Source organism: Mustela nivalis (genome assembly GCF_964662115.1).
Source record: "Mustela nivalis genome assembly, chromosome: 4".
Taxonomy (NCBI): Eukaryota; Metazoa; Chordata; class Mammalia; order Carnivora; family Mustelidae; genus Mustela; species Mustela nivalis.
In genome coordinates, this window is record NC_139023.1 from 57,574,576 (window position 1) to 57,590,626 (window position 16,051).

Consider the following 16,051-nt stretch of genomic DNA (forward strand, 5'->3'; position numbering starts at 1 on the left):
AAAAAATACAAAACTGTAAAGCTTCTAGAGGAGAACATAAGAGAATCCCCCCATCTTTGGAGGTGGTGATGATTTTGTTGATACAATACTAAAGGCATGACCCATAAAAGAAACAATTGATAAGCTGGACTTCATGAAAATTTAAAATGTCTGCTCTGTGAAAGATACTGTAAAAAGAATGAAAAAAACAAGCCACCAACTGGGAGGCAATATTGCAAAAGACATATATGACAAAGGACTGTTATTAAAAGTATACAGAGAACTCTTAAGTGAGAAAAAGAACAGCACAATTTAAAAATGGATGAAAGACCCGGACACCCCACCAAAGAAGAAAAAGGATACAGGGATGGCAAAAGAGCAAATAAATAGATGCTCCACGCATATGTTCTTAGGGAATTCCAAGTTAAAGCAACAAAATACCACTGCTCACCTCTTAAAATGGCCAAAATCCTAAACACTGAGAAATCAGATACTGGCCAATGAGGATGAGGAGCAATAAGAACTCCCATTCATTGTTGGTGAGAATGCAAAATGGTGCCACCACTTTGGAAGACAGTAGTTTTGTTTTGTTTTTCCTACAAAACTAAACTTACTCATACCAGATGACCCAGCAGTCATGGTCCTTCGTATTTATCTATAGGAATTGAAAACTTGCTCCCATATAGCAACCTAAGGACAGACATTTATAGCAGCTTCATTCATAATTGCCAAAACTCAAAAACAGCCAAAATATCCTTCAATATGTGAATAGATTAAAAAAGAAGAGGAAGAAAAAACAAACAAACAAACAAACAAACAAACAAAAAACTACGTCCAGACAAGGGAGTATTCTTCAGTGCTAAAAAGGAGTGAGCTATAGAGACATGAAAAGACCTTGAGGAATATTAAATGCATATTACTAAACAAAAGAAGGAAATCTGAAGAGGTTACATAGTGTGATTTCAACTATATGATGTCCTGGAAAAGACAAAACTACGGAGACAGCAAAAGGATCAGTGGTCATCAGGGGCTAGGGAGGAAGGGATGAATAGGCAGATCATGGTGAATTTATAAGGCAGTGAAACTATTCTATATACTACTACAATGGCAAATACATGTCATTAGATATTTGTCAAAGCCCTTACAATGTACAACACCAAGGGTGAGCCTGAAAGGACTTTGGTTATGATGGGTCAGAGTAGGTTCATCAATTGTAGCAAGTGTAGCCCTCTGATCAGGGGTATTGCTGGGGGGGAAGGCCACCCATGTGTGGGGTCCAGAGTATATGAACTCTCCATTCAATTTTAGTGTGAATCTAAAATTAATAAATAAAACCGATTTTAAAAATAGAAAAATACATCCTTTTGTTAAAACTATGAAACAACATTCTCTTCAAATTTTACTAACAGACATACAAACCAATACAACCCTTCTTGCAGGGAATTTGGCGAGACCCAACAAAACTACCTACGCACTTATATTCAGAGCCCATAACTCCATTCCTAGGGATCTACAGCATGGAATACACATGGCTATGCACAAGATTATTTGTTACATCACTGTTGACAAAATATTAGAAATGACCTAAATACTCATTCAAAGAATTATTACTGGGAAAAAAAATGTAGTACATCCACATAATGGAATATGTAACTATAACAACAACAAAAAAAGGATGATCTCTTTTGATTAATAGGATGTGATTTTCAAAAGTTACTGTAAAATGAAAAAAGCAGAGATATATTTATAGTAAGCTACATTTCAAATAAGAAAGAAGATGATATAAGAAAACACACACACACATACTTTTTGCAAAAGTTAAATAGGGAGGATAAACCAAAAACTGAAGAGGTTGGTTACATGGAAAGGATAGCTAAGAACAGGTTGGGCAGGAGCTTAGAGAACGAACAAGTGGTGATATAAGGAGAGAGGGACACTTCTTTGGGTGGACCTCTTTGTATAGCCCTTACTCTTAGGAATGCAAGAATATTTTACAAACCGCCCAAATAAATCATTAAAATCAATCAGAATGCAGGGAATGCAAAGTGGAGTAGAAACAACACCAAATGAAGTTAATCACGTTATGACAAATAACAAAACCACACTGAAGGGGCTGGGGAAGCAAAGAACTGACCTAAACAATTTCAAAAAATGGAATTTGAACAAAATGTTTGGTAAAGTGCAAGATAATAACAACACACAAATGTAATGCAGTAAAATTGTTTCTCGTTGAGATATGTGTTAGCTGTTCTTCAACTACTTTATGTGTGCAACAGGATTGTGTAAGGATTAAATATTGTGCATGATGAGAACCTGATTTCTTGCAGTCATAGAATTGGGGGAGGGGTGGGCACATGGTAACTCTCTGCACTATTGTTGTGATTTCCTACGAATCTGCAATTATTTCCTAAAGAATGACAAAGCCAGCAAGCAGCATTAAGAGGAGGGTTGAAATGTTTATTCTGATTAATCCGAGGGGCTCTAAGGCATTTATAACCAATCACACTTGCTTTCGTAAGGAATGTGTTTTGAGTGGGAGTGCGAGTATGTGGGCACATATATATTCACTTTTACATATGCATAGATATATATAAATAGAAAGATGATAATTTCACATGAGTTTTTTTTCCCCTGAAGTTTCTTGTTTTTCTACAATGAACATATGTTATCTTTAATAGAAAAAAAGACAGGGAGGCATTTGTAATAATGTTAAAGAAAAAAATGAGGAATCACTTGTCCAACTTGCACAGTTTACCAGTGGGGAAACCAAGGTCCAGAGTGATCAAATGTCAGGGCCACTGCCCTTTGTCCAAAACTTTATCCCTGGGGCTTGTGACATCCTGACGTCAGGTAGAACCAATACTTTGCTTCTCCCAAAATCCAAGTATTGCTAGGAAATGTGAATTGCAGGGCCAAAGGGATTTCAAAAGGGAACAATAGAGATATGGTTAATATTGCAGAAGGATATTTGATTGTTGAGGAAAAAACAAACTTGGCCACCAGAAGTATGCAAACAGGGTATCTCTGCCAATAATATTCCAGCAGAATTGTTTAAAATTCTCTACTGATGAACATTCCTTCCACATAAGGCAAATAGTAATTGTAAAAACACAGAAACACGAGTCTTCTAAAAGTCTCTGGTTCACTTTCATTAACATAGGACTATTTTTCCCCCTAAAAATAAAACTATTTTAATTATCAATTTCTATAATTAAATACAAAAATAAAAGGCCACTCTTTCATTGAAATCTTTAAGTTAGAGATCTTGGTTATTCCTTGAATGCAGGAACAAGGGGAATTTGGGAAATAAAGAAAAAAAAATTAGGCAGCTTCAAGACCCCAGTTTTCTTCAGAAATACCTGAGAGAATTATTGTGATAGGATAAAAATCAAATAAAAGTGTGATTGGAAAACAGCCATTTTTAATGTGTGAAGAAAATTCTCTTTTATAAAAACTAATGAGCAGAGAATTTTCTGAAAAAGTTATTTTACTTTCAGATTCCATTTATCAATATGTGTTTTCAACAAAAATCCATTAAGCACCTGCTTGAGACTGGCCCCACTGCCATTCTGGTGCTGAACATACATCAGTGAATGAGACCAACAGAGCTTAAACTGTAAGAAATTCTTACAACTCCAACCCTAGGAATCTGGAGAGAAGCCACGTCCCCCCCGCCCCATGTAGTGGAAGAGGGGTGGAGATGAACGTGAGAAAAGCCGACACCTTACTTTATCCTGCACACAGAAAAAAGGGTACTCATACTGGCTAAAGATTCAAGCCCTTACCAGACAGCACTTTATCATAATCACGACCACCCTCAATGGTGGGTAATTTCTGTTTCACAACCCTGCAAATTATGATTCAAAAACTTAAATAACTAAATGGGGGGGGGATTAGCAATTCTAATAGAGATAGAGACATTTAAAGAATGACAAGCTTGAGCAAGTTGAAGAATTTTTAAATTATGTTGGAAAACTTTTAAAAAATAAGTGAATATGTGAATGAATGAGACTTAGGGATTCTCATTGGACAGCTCTCCCTCACCTACAAATGGGCAAGTTTCATGTTCTACTTTATTTTTTCTTTTTTATTAATTATTTTTATTAACATATAATGTATTATTTGCCCCAGAGGTATGGGTCTGTGCGTCGTCAGGCTTACGCACTTCATAGCACTCACCATATCATATACCTTCCCCGATGTCCATAACCCAACCACTCTCTCCATATCCCCCCTCCCCCCAGTAATCCTCTGTTTTGTGAGATAAAGAGTCTCTTATGGTTTGTCTCCCTCCTGATCCCATCTTGTTTCATTTTTTCCTCCCCTCCCCACCAACGCCCCACTCTGCCTCTCAAATTCCTTATTTCAGGGAGATCATATGAAAATTGTGATTCTCTGACTTATTTTGCTCAGCATAATACCCTCTATTTCCATCCACATCATTGCAAATGGCAAGATTTCATTTCAACTGATGGCTGCATAGTATTCCTGTGTGTGTGTGTGTGTACACCACATCTTCTCTATCCATTCATCTGTTGATGGACATCTAGTTCTTTCCATAGTTTGGCTATTGTGGACATTGCTGCTATAAACATTCAGGTGCACATGCCCCTTCGGATCACTACATTTGTATCTTTAGGGTAAATACCCAGTAGTGCAATTGCTACTGGGTAGCTCTATTTTCAATCATGTTCTACTTTAGAAAGTCAATGGTGGCCCTTTCAGTTCTGGGAAGGGCTTTCCATGGAGGTACTGAGCATAAGGAATTAGGAAAAAAGGATAAGATTGTGACACAGCTCCAATGGAGTGGTAAGGAGGCAGAGAACCCTTCTCATTTCCAATTACTACCTTTGTCACCTTGGTTGAATAGTTAACATCCTGGACTTCAAATCTTCATCCCATCAAATAAAAATAATGAAACAAGTCTCATTGTACAGTTGTGAAAAGAAAGGGAAGGAAAAAAAAAAAAACAAAACACAACTATTGAATTCAATCACCTGCCAGATACTCGGATCCCGGTTACCAGAGCCTCCTTTCACAAGTCCTCACCTGAGGCCAGAAACAGACTTAACTGTGGGCTGCCTAGTCTGAAATGTGTCCCTGGGGTGAGTGGGCTGTGGAGGGAAGAAGCTGAGGGAGTTGGATCTGGGTAGGCAGAGGCTACACAATCAAACTTTTAGAACAGTGCCACAGATGGCATGATTGAATTTTGGAGCTGTCCTCTGAGGGTCTTCCAAAGTCAAGCTGAATTTAATCCAATGAGTCTTCCCCTAGAAAGATCAAATAGTCTTGATGGGTTTTAAAAATCCCTTTTATCCCTCAGGTGTTGTGATAGAATTATCTTTAAAATAGCTAGCCTTTAATTTTTTTTGCAGTACCTTCTTTTTTAAAGTCAGAGAGTGCAAATGATTGCTTACCTTCCATTGCCTCTCAGTGGGGTTTATTTATAGAATAATCACATGACAGCCAGAAATACCTTCAGACCAGGAGGGACACTGGCCATCTGTTCCTCTGATAACGTGCTTCGAGTGATTTCTCCGAGATTCTGGTACTTAACAAAATGTTGCCACGGCATCATCCAATCTGTGTATTTATAGGAAGGAGAATGTGTGTACGTTACATATTTGGACTTGTTTCTTTCAGCAGGAGAAATATAGCCTCTGCCATATGTTTGCCACACACATAATTACCTCAGCACTCCATACATCTAATTTTAAATATTTCACCATTCACACAGCAGCAGGTTAGAATCTTCCCCTTGAGTCCAGATACACTTAAACCCATCATCCTGGAACAGAAGCCCTTGGCGGGAGGGTCATTAATCAGATAATTACTAACTTTCAAGCTGATTCTCTAAATAAACATTACATATTTTGTGATATCTCCTGGAGCTAGGAGAGAAGGCCAAGGCTCCCATCTGAGTCCCGAGGCATGCGCCTTCACTCCCCCTGGCATCCCCCGACCCCGACCGCTCCTCTTGTGTACATAAAGGGCTTGCTGGTAAGAACGGAAATTGCAGCTTCGGTAAGTAAGCTTGTCTTATGCCGTGCTGTGCTCCACATCTTATGTGTGTTACATGATTTTACTTCTCACAACAGTTTGGAAGGGTGGGGCACTTATTATTTCTGCCTTACCAATGGGCACACGACGGCTTAGAGGAGTTAAGTATCTAGTTAAGGACAGAGCTGGTTTTCAAGTCCAGATCTGTCTCTAAAGGGGATGCCATTTTGTTAAGTAATTTCACCACACAGGGATTCAACCAAGATTATGGGAGTCCTCCCAGCACCTGCTTTGACTCTGGGAATACGGTGTTCCACAGAGAAGGCAGAGTCTCTTCTCTACTGGGGCTAGTAATTCTGGTAGAAGAGGACAGACAAGAAGCAAACAAGAAAATGGCAGGATCCCATAAAGGCTGTGATGGAAGCAATGCCCCGCAGCACACAGGGAGAGCCCTGAGGCCACTTCGACTATAGATTTATGCAGTGAGCTGAGATCAGAATGGGAAGAGGTCGGACAAGTGAAACTCCGGGGGCAGAACATTCTGGGCAGAGGGAAGAGCCGATGACCAGGGTGGGAACAAGTTCATCTCTCTACGAGTTCAGATGGAAGACTAGTGGGCCAGAACTTCTGTGCAGGAGGTGGCTCCAAGAATAGAGAGGAGTCCCAGAGGCAGTCGGGGACATATCCCACAGGTACTTCCAGACCAGGGTAGGGAGAATGGCTTCTGTTGAGGTGTTTGAGTGTCTACTTGTGGAGCCAGAGGTGCTTAAGGGGTGATTTCTATCATCTGATTTACACTTTCCAGAATTCAGAATGGTGTGTGGAGTGGGGTGGGGTTGGTGAGAGTGGAAAGGAGAAGAACCATCAAGTCACTACCACAACACCCAGCCTGGCAGGTGGAGGGTGTGTTACTTCCACCTGTGTGAGAAATGGCCAGACAGGGGACAGAGTATGCATCTCATCTGAGCTCTAGCTAGAAAAATAAACATGATCTCATCAGGAAGGGAAAAGGAGAATACTCCAGCTAGAGGGAACAGTGATTACACATGCATGGAAGTTTCTAAGTACATGGTATGTTAGGGAAACAGTAAATGTTTGTCTCCAGACTATGGTAGGACCAAAAATGTTGGTATCAGGTGATAAGGGGCCTTGAGCATATATGAAAGGCCTCTCCACATGAGGATAAGGGCCCCTTCCTCCAGGTGGACAGAACCCACCCCAGAGCTCATGGGAAGGAGAAGTGGGAACAGCAATCACTTCTGCACCTCCTTCCTGATCATGCCCTGAGCTGTATCTGGAAGAGTGTACAGATGTCAGATTTCCCTTTCCTAATCCCTTACCCCACTCCTGCCACCCTCTTAGAGGGTCTAGTCAGGAAGCTGGCTCAGCCTGTTGCTGCCCCATGCTGATGCATGCTTTCCTGTGGAAATAGTATGTGCCCCACATACGAAATGGTGGTCCAGACCCAGGACTGATGCCAAGATTTTCACCCTGGATGGTTCTGTGCTAGATGGCTGTCATAGATCCTTGCTCCTCAAAGAGAAACAGCAGTATCGGTGTTACCCGGGAATACATTCAAAATGCAGACTCTCAAACTCTACCTTAGAATCCCTGAATCCAACTCTGTATTTTAGTGAGATTCCCAGTGAGTCTCACGCACATTTGAATCTAAGAAACACTAGCCCAGATCAACATGTTACTGCCAAAGATAAGTCATGGCTGAGAAAGTCAGAAAGGGTCTGGAACTGTGCAGAAACCCACAGCGTGATGCTAGCTGGAGCCTGGGATTGACAACATTGTGTCAAGGGCATGGATGGGAACTCTTTTGATTACCACTTCTGGCTTTGCCTCTGATACACAGTTGTAGGCAGAGAAGTGTTTTTAGGACCATGATTTCCCTTTGTTGCCTGGTCTACCTATGAAGATATTTCTTTTAATGGAGGCAAAGAAATATGTGTAAGGTTCTACTAATAAACAAATACATTTCCCTGAAGAAAAACACAAGAATTACCCTTGATTGTCATCAGAAGAACTTCAAGTGCACTACCAAAAAAAAAAAAAAAAAAAAAAAAAAAAAAAAAGAGAGAGAGAGAGAGAGAGAGAGAGATTTATAAAGAAAGTGAGAAACTGTCTAAATCACTTTATGACTGAAAGAAATGTCCAGTGAGTTACCTGTTCATAGGGAACATTAGTCACTCTTGTGCATTTGGGGAATCTACTCTTTTACTCTGCTATATTATTGATATACAAGTAGACATCCTCTTTCCTTGCATTATTTTTTATAACCTTACCATCTTTTAACACACTATATAATTTCTTAGTTTTATTGTTTGGGTCTGAATATTCATTGCGATTTCAGTCAGAGGTGGACTCAGGTTTGAAGTGTTGGGTCAGAAGGAGAAAGATCAAAAAAACCTAAAATATTAAATTACCACTTGGTATATGTGAAATGTGTCTTTGAAGCTCATGCAACTTTTTTATTTTAATGCTGGATGGCATGTCACTCTCTCTTAAATCTCTCCGAGAAAAAAATCAATTAGCATTGTAGAGCTGGTAATTCTACACTATATTCTGCAACAAGGGGAATGACAGAGAAAGAGCAATTTAGGCTGATAGCTACATCAACCGCAGTACAGTTGATTAAAAATTTAACAGTTTTTTCTGATGAATGTCCTAGCTCAGATTTGGAAAACACTGACGGATTTAATTTTCCACTGACTAAATAATCATTTTATAAGCCATGTATAATTCATGTAATGGCAGCGTTATGGGCTTGTTAAAAATGACTGCTACTAAACAGTTAACACTCTCTGGCAAGCAGAGACTTGTAAAGGATTATTACTGGAATTAGTTGGCACCCTTTAACTGAGAATGGGTTTTGCCTTCTGAATCTTGAACATCAAAAATAAGTTCAACTTATTAGCACAAGTAACACCCTGCCCCCATCCTACCCCACCTCTCACCCCACTCCCACTCCAGCCCCCAAAATTCACAAATATGTATTGGTGAAAGCCTGGGATCTGTTTGGTTATAACTCTGCTTCTCAGTGAAGTAACACTGAACAAGATCCTTAGTTCAGTTTCCTTACTTAGAAATGGTAGCAGCGGTGTCTATTAGACAGGGCTAGTGGGGGAAGTAAATGAAGTAATGCTTTTCTTTTAAAACCACTCAATAGCATTTTTTTACAGAAATAGAAAAAACATTCTAAAATTCATATGAAATCACCAAAGACTCTTAATAGCCAAAGGAACATTGAATAAAAAAAAAACAAAGTGGAAGGTCTTGCAATTCCTAATCTCAAAATATATTTCAAAACTACAGTAATACAAGCAACATGGAATAACATAGAGCCCAGAAATAAATGCAAACATATGCCGTCAACTGATCTTCCACCAGATACTCAAGAATATACAATGTATCAGATATAGAGTTAAGAATATACAATGTGTCATACATGATACTCAACTTACTTTGTTAAATATAATAATCAGCATACCTGCTGACTTGAAGTGAACTACTCCTTTATCTTAAAGCTAAGACTTCTCTTTGACATCTGAAAAAATATATGGATTCTAGTTCAGCTGGACCCATAAAACTAATATAACCAGACAATCTAAGTCCATGCTGAAAAATCAGTTAGCTTAGAGGTCTCTCGTTTCTCTTCTGTACCCTGAAGTAGAAAGGGCAACACACTTAAGCAATTCATGGTGTGTCAGATAATAAAACTAAATTGCTCAATTGGAATTTTTATCTACAGTGTATAGAGAAACCACAGAGGAGGAAGACAATCCATCTTTCTTTCATTTAAGGAAGGCTTCCCAGAGGAAGGGACCGTTTTTGGGCATCATAAGATCCACGAGGATTCTGAAATCATGGAGAAGGGAGACAGAGTGCTATCTTGTGCAGAGAGCAATGCACAGTGGCAATGAAAGCTCCATACTGCCCCAGCATAGTGTGAACGCTTGCTGAAGTTTTCCTCATGATCACACATTGAAAGAGCACTACCGTGTGTCAGGAACTAGTCCTAAGAAACAAAATGACAAAGCCAGTTTTGATCCATGCCCTGGAGTTCACGGTTGAGGCAGATAGAAAGTCACACATGCACATGGGGTGTGGAATAGAATCTGTGATCCCAGCAGTGGGCATGTGTTGTCATGGGAACACAGAGACACCGAGTGACTAACTCTTCTTGAAAAAGAGAAAGAAAAGTTGTGCAGAGAATCACCCATGAGCTGTGATGAGTTCACCAGCGAGGGGAGAAGTAGGCAGTGACATTCTAAGCAGATGGGGCATCATGTGGCTTCAAGCCTGGAGGTGGGGCAATCCACAGCTTCATAAGCCTTACAGGATTGTTTAAAAATTATTGAGAATTACAAGATGATGGCAAAAGAGCATTAGACCAAGGACAGGCTCTTCTCAGTGCGACCTTTGTGCTGGCACAGGCTGCACACCCATGAAGGAATGTGCATGAAATTTACCCTGCTGTTTCATGTCAGGGACCTCCATTCAAATCCACCTTGAGGTCATTGGGAGTGACTACAAGGTTTTTACTTTTCCTCCTAATGAAACTCTGATGTTGGAAAACCTTAACTCAAGTGATTCCTTATTGCTACAAAACCAGTCTAGGTAAATGCCATTGAAACTGACTGCAATAAACAATAGAGAAACACAAAGGAAATGAAAGCCACAACAGAGAATTCAAAAGAAACCAAGAGGGTAAAAACCCAACCTGAGTTACTCTGGTCATACAGAGCGATTGTCTAAGATCAGAGGAGCTAAATGACTCTGAGAGTCCCAGAATTCACTCACCATAATTGAAAAACATTTTATACTCTCCTGAAATCATTGCATTTTCTTCCCCCAAACATAGCTTGAAAGTAGATTGCAGAATAAACAGAAATACCATGAAAAACTGTCTAGGGATTAGAAACATAAAACCTTTTATGTTTCAAAAATAAAGGCCATAAAAACAAAGTATCTATATTTAACTATTTCTGTGGATGATAATGAGATATTTTTAGAAGAGAAAAAAGCTTATATGGCATATGTGCACTGCCTTGTTTAGATTAGGTTAGATCACAATGTAATGACTAACCAACTTCAGATTTTACAACAAAGCTTCATCTTATTTACATGTGCGTTCTTTTTACTCCGCAGAATTTCTGTCTTTGCATTGAATATGGATTGAGCACTTGTCCACCGAAGATTCAGGAAAGCAGGGTCAGTTTTTTTAAGGGATGTAGTTTATCAGTTAAAATAAATTAGCATGGCAACGCAGTCTTGAGGGTATTAGAAGAGGTCCCACTCTTCTCATTCCACTACTGGGAAACATGTTCATTAGCCAAGCCATAGAACAGCTTCTGCTCAGGCCTCAGTTTCTCTTTGATCCTGTGAGGTACTATACCATCATGTCCCAAGCTCCCCTCACAGGTCTGCTGGTGGGCAATACTGGCACACTCCTTCACCTACGCCAACGAGCTCCCTGCTTCAGTGTCCTTAGAATAAGAAGTTCAAGTTGACAAAGTCGTAGTTATGTTATTATAGAAATGATTTATAATAATCATCATTACTGAACTTTCACTGGTGTCTGATACAGGGTTTAGCATTTTATATAGATTACATATTTCACATTTCATTTAACCATGTAGAAACCCTATGACGTAGGTACTGTCATTAACCTCATTTTTTACTAAGGAAATTGACATCCAGACAGCCATTTTCCAAGATCACTCAACTGGTTGGTGTCTGAACCAAGATTAAAACCCAGCCTGCTAAACTATAAGGTTTATATTATTAGCCACTGGGTCAATAGCTCCCAAACTTCGATCAGTTCTATACCATTGTTAAAGCTGATGGTCTTTAAACTTAAAATATCATTAATCTATTTAAATTACATTTCTCCTAAAACATTTAACATCAATATATTAAACATTAATTGTTCATCCACATTCCCCCTACAATCATCTTGCCCACTACCTGAGTTCATTTGATCAGTATTTATCAGGTCTATGCCAGTGTGCCAGGCAGAATACATAGCAGGGAAATTGGGAAAGCAACAACCTTTGAAGAAGATAGAGCAAAAGTTTCTGCTGATAGCTCGTGGGTCCCAAGGAGACAGTCACTGTAGGACAGTGTGTTAGGGTACAGATTAGCTTTATGGGGACTAAGCAAGTGTCATCTCAGTTGTGTTATGACTGGTTTGATGTTTTCAGGACAGAACACCAGAAATTCAGAGCCAGACTCACTCAGTGCCAGTTTTGCTATCAAAAGAATATCCAAAGGCAATAAGTATGTGGAAAGGCTTAATGTCCTCAGCACTCAGAGAAAATGAAAACCATTTTCCATTCTAGCAATTCCACTAAAGCTAAGAAACATAGAGATGAACATTAGCAAGCATACAAGTAAATTCTACTAGAATGGAAGCTCCTTAAGGGTAGAGAATTCTCTTTACTCTATCTCAAAGCTTGTAAGAGTCCATGATAGCAGAGAGATGCTCAATAACTATTTGTTAAGTTGGTGAGTGAACAAGCAATTTGGATAGCAGGTTCACTAATGTATTGTAAAGTCTTAATGTTATGTGAACAAGTCCAGACATCTTCTACAGATCCTGAAGACAGATAAGTCTGTGTCTTAAGAGTGTGACATATCTGCTGGTGAAAGTTACTACATTTTCCCGGAATGTCTTCTCCATTAAAGTGTCTCTCCCATAGTAACAAAAAATTATTGTGGAGTTGTTGGTCTGAATGAATCACATATATTACATATATAATTATTCTAAATTAAAACTAAGACATTTTTAAAGTTTAAGAAGTTCTCCTTTAAGCTAGGACTTTTATTGTAAAATATTGTAAAATGAAGTAGGTACTATATTATCTCAATTTACAGAAGAGTAATTAAGATCATTTCACACAATTTTTTCAAAGCATGCAGCTAGTGAGTGATAGATACAAGATTCAAACCCAGGCAATCTGTATTCTTAACCACTATACTTTTTTTTCTTTCTTCCCCAAAGCTAGGGAAGACTAGTCCAAAGCAAAATTGTGAGGTTGGCATCATTTACCTTCAAGGGCTCATCTCCTTTTACCTGTTACCTTTTGTCTATTTTAGTCCTTAATATATTATATCAGCCTCCAGGCTTTGTCTAGAAGTTGTCCTTCCAACCTAGGCTTATTTCCAGAGACATATGCCACTTACCAAAACATACATTTTTCTGGGTCATGATTTTCCAGTTTCACTTCCAGGTATCAGTAGATGAGTGGGAATAAAATGGATCATTTTTTTCTTTTTTTGATTAACAATTTCTATCCCTTCCTCCTCCTTGAGTACTGAGAACTACATCATTAAGACAGAAATAGCACATATAGAATAAACTAGGACTTTTCTGTTATACCCAGTCACCTGGGATCTAAGTCATGTCCACCAAATCCTGTCTTGACCTCTTCCTCTAGTTCTCCTTCATGATGGTCTCTCATTTCCAACTTGATACTCAGCTCTGACCTGGTCCATCTTGTGTCTGGGTTGTATCCTAGCAGTCTTTTATTTATCTTGGTTTGTCAACGAAGAAAATGGCTCTTCTTTCTGGCTCAGGTCTCTGATCCTGGCACTTGTTTAGTTGAACAGTTTCGCTGGAGGCCCTTGGTCTCCCCAGGAGCTGATGAATTGAGTCCTCGCTACCTCATTCCCCTCCTGAGTCAACCAGCTTTCCAAGGTTATGACTAATTATCTGGGCTCATGTCTGGTACATTCTCCTTTTTTTTAGGATGCCTCATTCTATCCACCAACAGACACCAATTGAAAGGTTACTGATTTGCCCCTTCATTAACTAAATCATCAGAAGCAGGAATGAGTCAATGAAAAAGTTACTGAGATTGAAATCAAAAGACTAAATTTGAATTTCCACTTTATTACATCAAGCTCCTTAGACTCAGTCATGTAATCTACGTACATGATAATAAAAACGAATTTGTTAATATTTTAAGGCTTTGGTGAGATAATGTGCATGAAAGTAGGTGTTAATTATTATAAGCTTTTAAAATGTCAAATCTGTTTTTACTGCTTTCAGCTCCATCCTGTGCTAATAACATTTACTAAGAACTATTTGCGCTAAAAAAAAAAAAAAAAAAAAAAAAGAGGATTTATTCAAATTGATGCACATTTTTTGGTCATCTGCTTCTATGCAGGCACTGGGTTTGGTGCTGGGTACAGAGGTAAACTGACACATCTGGAATTTCCAGTTTGTTCAGCACCACAGAGACTGCAAATGACCTGCCTTAAGATTTGGAACATACAAAACTACGTCAGAAGATCAGTGAAGATTCATTTGTCATTTGGAGAAGTAAGACAGATACAAGTTTCCCCAAATGAAAAGCTTTTTAACCTGTGTAAACCACCTTTAGGAAGAAGTCTGAGATCACTTCATGGATAAGATCTAGTTTGTAGGTAGCCCTCTAGAGGTCAATTGACGTTATCGCTTGCATTTTCTGGTGGGAGCCCTTAGCCTTGCTTTAATACTGAATTTCCAGGTGTGGATTGCTGAGTCTCAGATAATTTAGCAGGAAATGTCAGCTTTTAAAGAAAGACATTATTTTTATTAAAATTATGAAAATATTAATTATTTTATGATATTTACATTCATATTTTCAGAAAAAAAGAATACTGAAGCAAAATTTAAAGTACAATTTTTATATCCTCTGGTATTTTTGTCCCCAGTTTGCAGCTGTTTTCATTCTTTTCCCAACTAAACCTTTATTTACCCCACTACTACTTAGGAAAGATATTTTCATGGACTTTGAGAGAACGCTATTTGTTAGACATTTGTGGATGTTCTTGAGAGACTCATATATAAATGTTCTTTCACTGTCAGAAATACTCTTTAATTAATTATTTAGAGTTTAGCGAACACTGGGGCCTTTTATGTTTCTTTTAATACCCCATAAATTCCAATGCTCCTGCTTGTACTTATTTTTCAATAGGTAAAGGAAGTTTTTGTTTTGTTGTTTTATTACTTTTCGTTTCCTCCTCTATCCTGATATATTGGTCATACAACTCAAGGGGCAGTTGAGCCTGGACCATCTCATAATGCTCTTATTTGTGCTCTTAAATTTCTTTTTGAAAATTTATGTACAAATCCAAATTAACTTTACATTCTTTGAGATAAATCATGTTTTATATGTAGTAGAAAGACAATGAATATCTGTTGATTGAGTTGACATAATTCTAGTTTCCTAACTACTCTCCTGGTTGTAAACATCTGAAAAGAGAAAAAGGTTTTAGTCATTCTCATATCAATGGGATGGATCTCCAGTGATAATCACAGATTTCCTCTCATCTAATGGTTTTGAAACTATTTAGTAAGTGTAGCTATGTTAGGATAATGGCTGTTTGAACTGGCAGTGAGAGGTAGGCTTGATATTCTTGCTAGTTTCTGTTTTAATTTTAAATGTCACTTGTCCCAAAAAGAGAGCAATGGTATTAAGACACTGGGACAGAAATCCAAAGCCAAGATAGGAAAAAGACCATTTACCAAAATAGGGCAGAGAATGAGGTTTGCTATTGACACAACTACCTCAAAGGAATAGCCAGATCAGCCCTATTTTGTCTTATTCCCCACTCCACCCCCACCCCCGGCAGGTTTTTTTGTTTGTGTGTTTCCTTCCTTCCATCCTCAATTTCTTTCTTTCATACCTGTTAGGAAAGATTTTCCACCCCCCTGTAAACCTTGATTTCCATGTGGAGAGATGAAAAATAGACCAAAGAGTGTTGATCTCTCTTCTGGCTCTCACTGTTTCCCTGGAGAAAAGGAGTGATATACCTGAATAGTGAGCAGGTAAGAAGAAATTGAGAAGGTTGTGCTTGGCCCTTTCCAGGAGATAAATGTGGTTGCCCATCTGTAAGAATGAGTAGGTTGACAAGTCTATGAATTCTGAGATGAAAAATAAGCAAGTCTGTTTGGCTGCAAACCTAAAGTCATATTCTACCCTAGACTTTCTTCTGCATCTTAGACTCAATGTCTCTAAACTCAGGATGGAAAGGGAATTATTATTATTCATGGCCAGTTGAAATCCCAACAATC

General features: G+C 38.6%; 1 protein-coding gene across 1 annotated transcript in view; it reads right to left on the reverse strand.

Moving 5' to 3' along the window:
* The window catches only part of LOC309862926 (uncharacterized protein), a 175,675-nt gene that overhangs the window by 31,366 nt on the left and 128,258 nt on the right, over window positions 1–16,051 (reverse strand). The window lies entirely within an intron of this gene.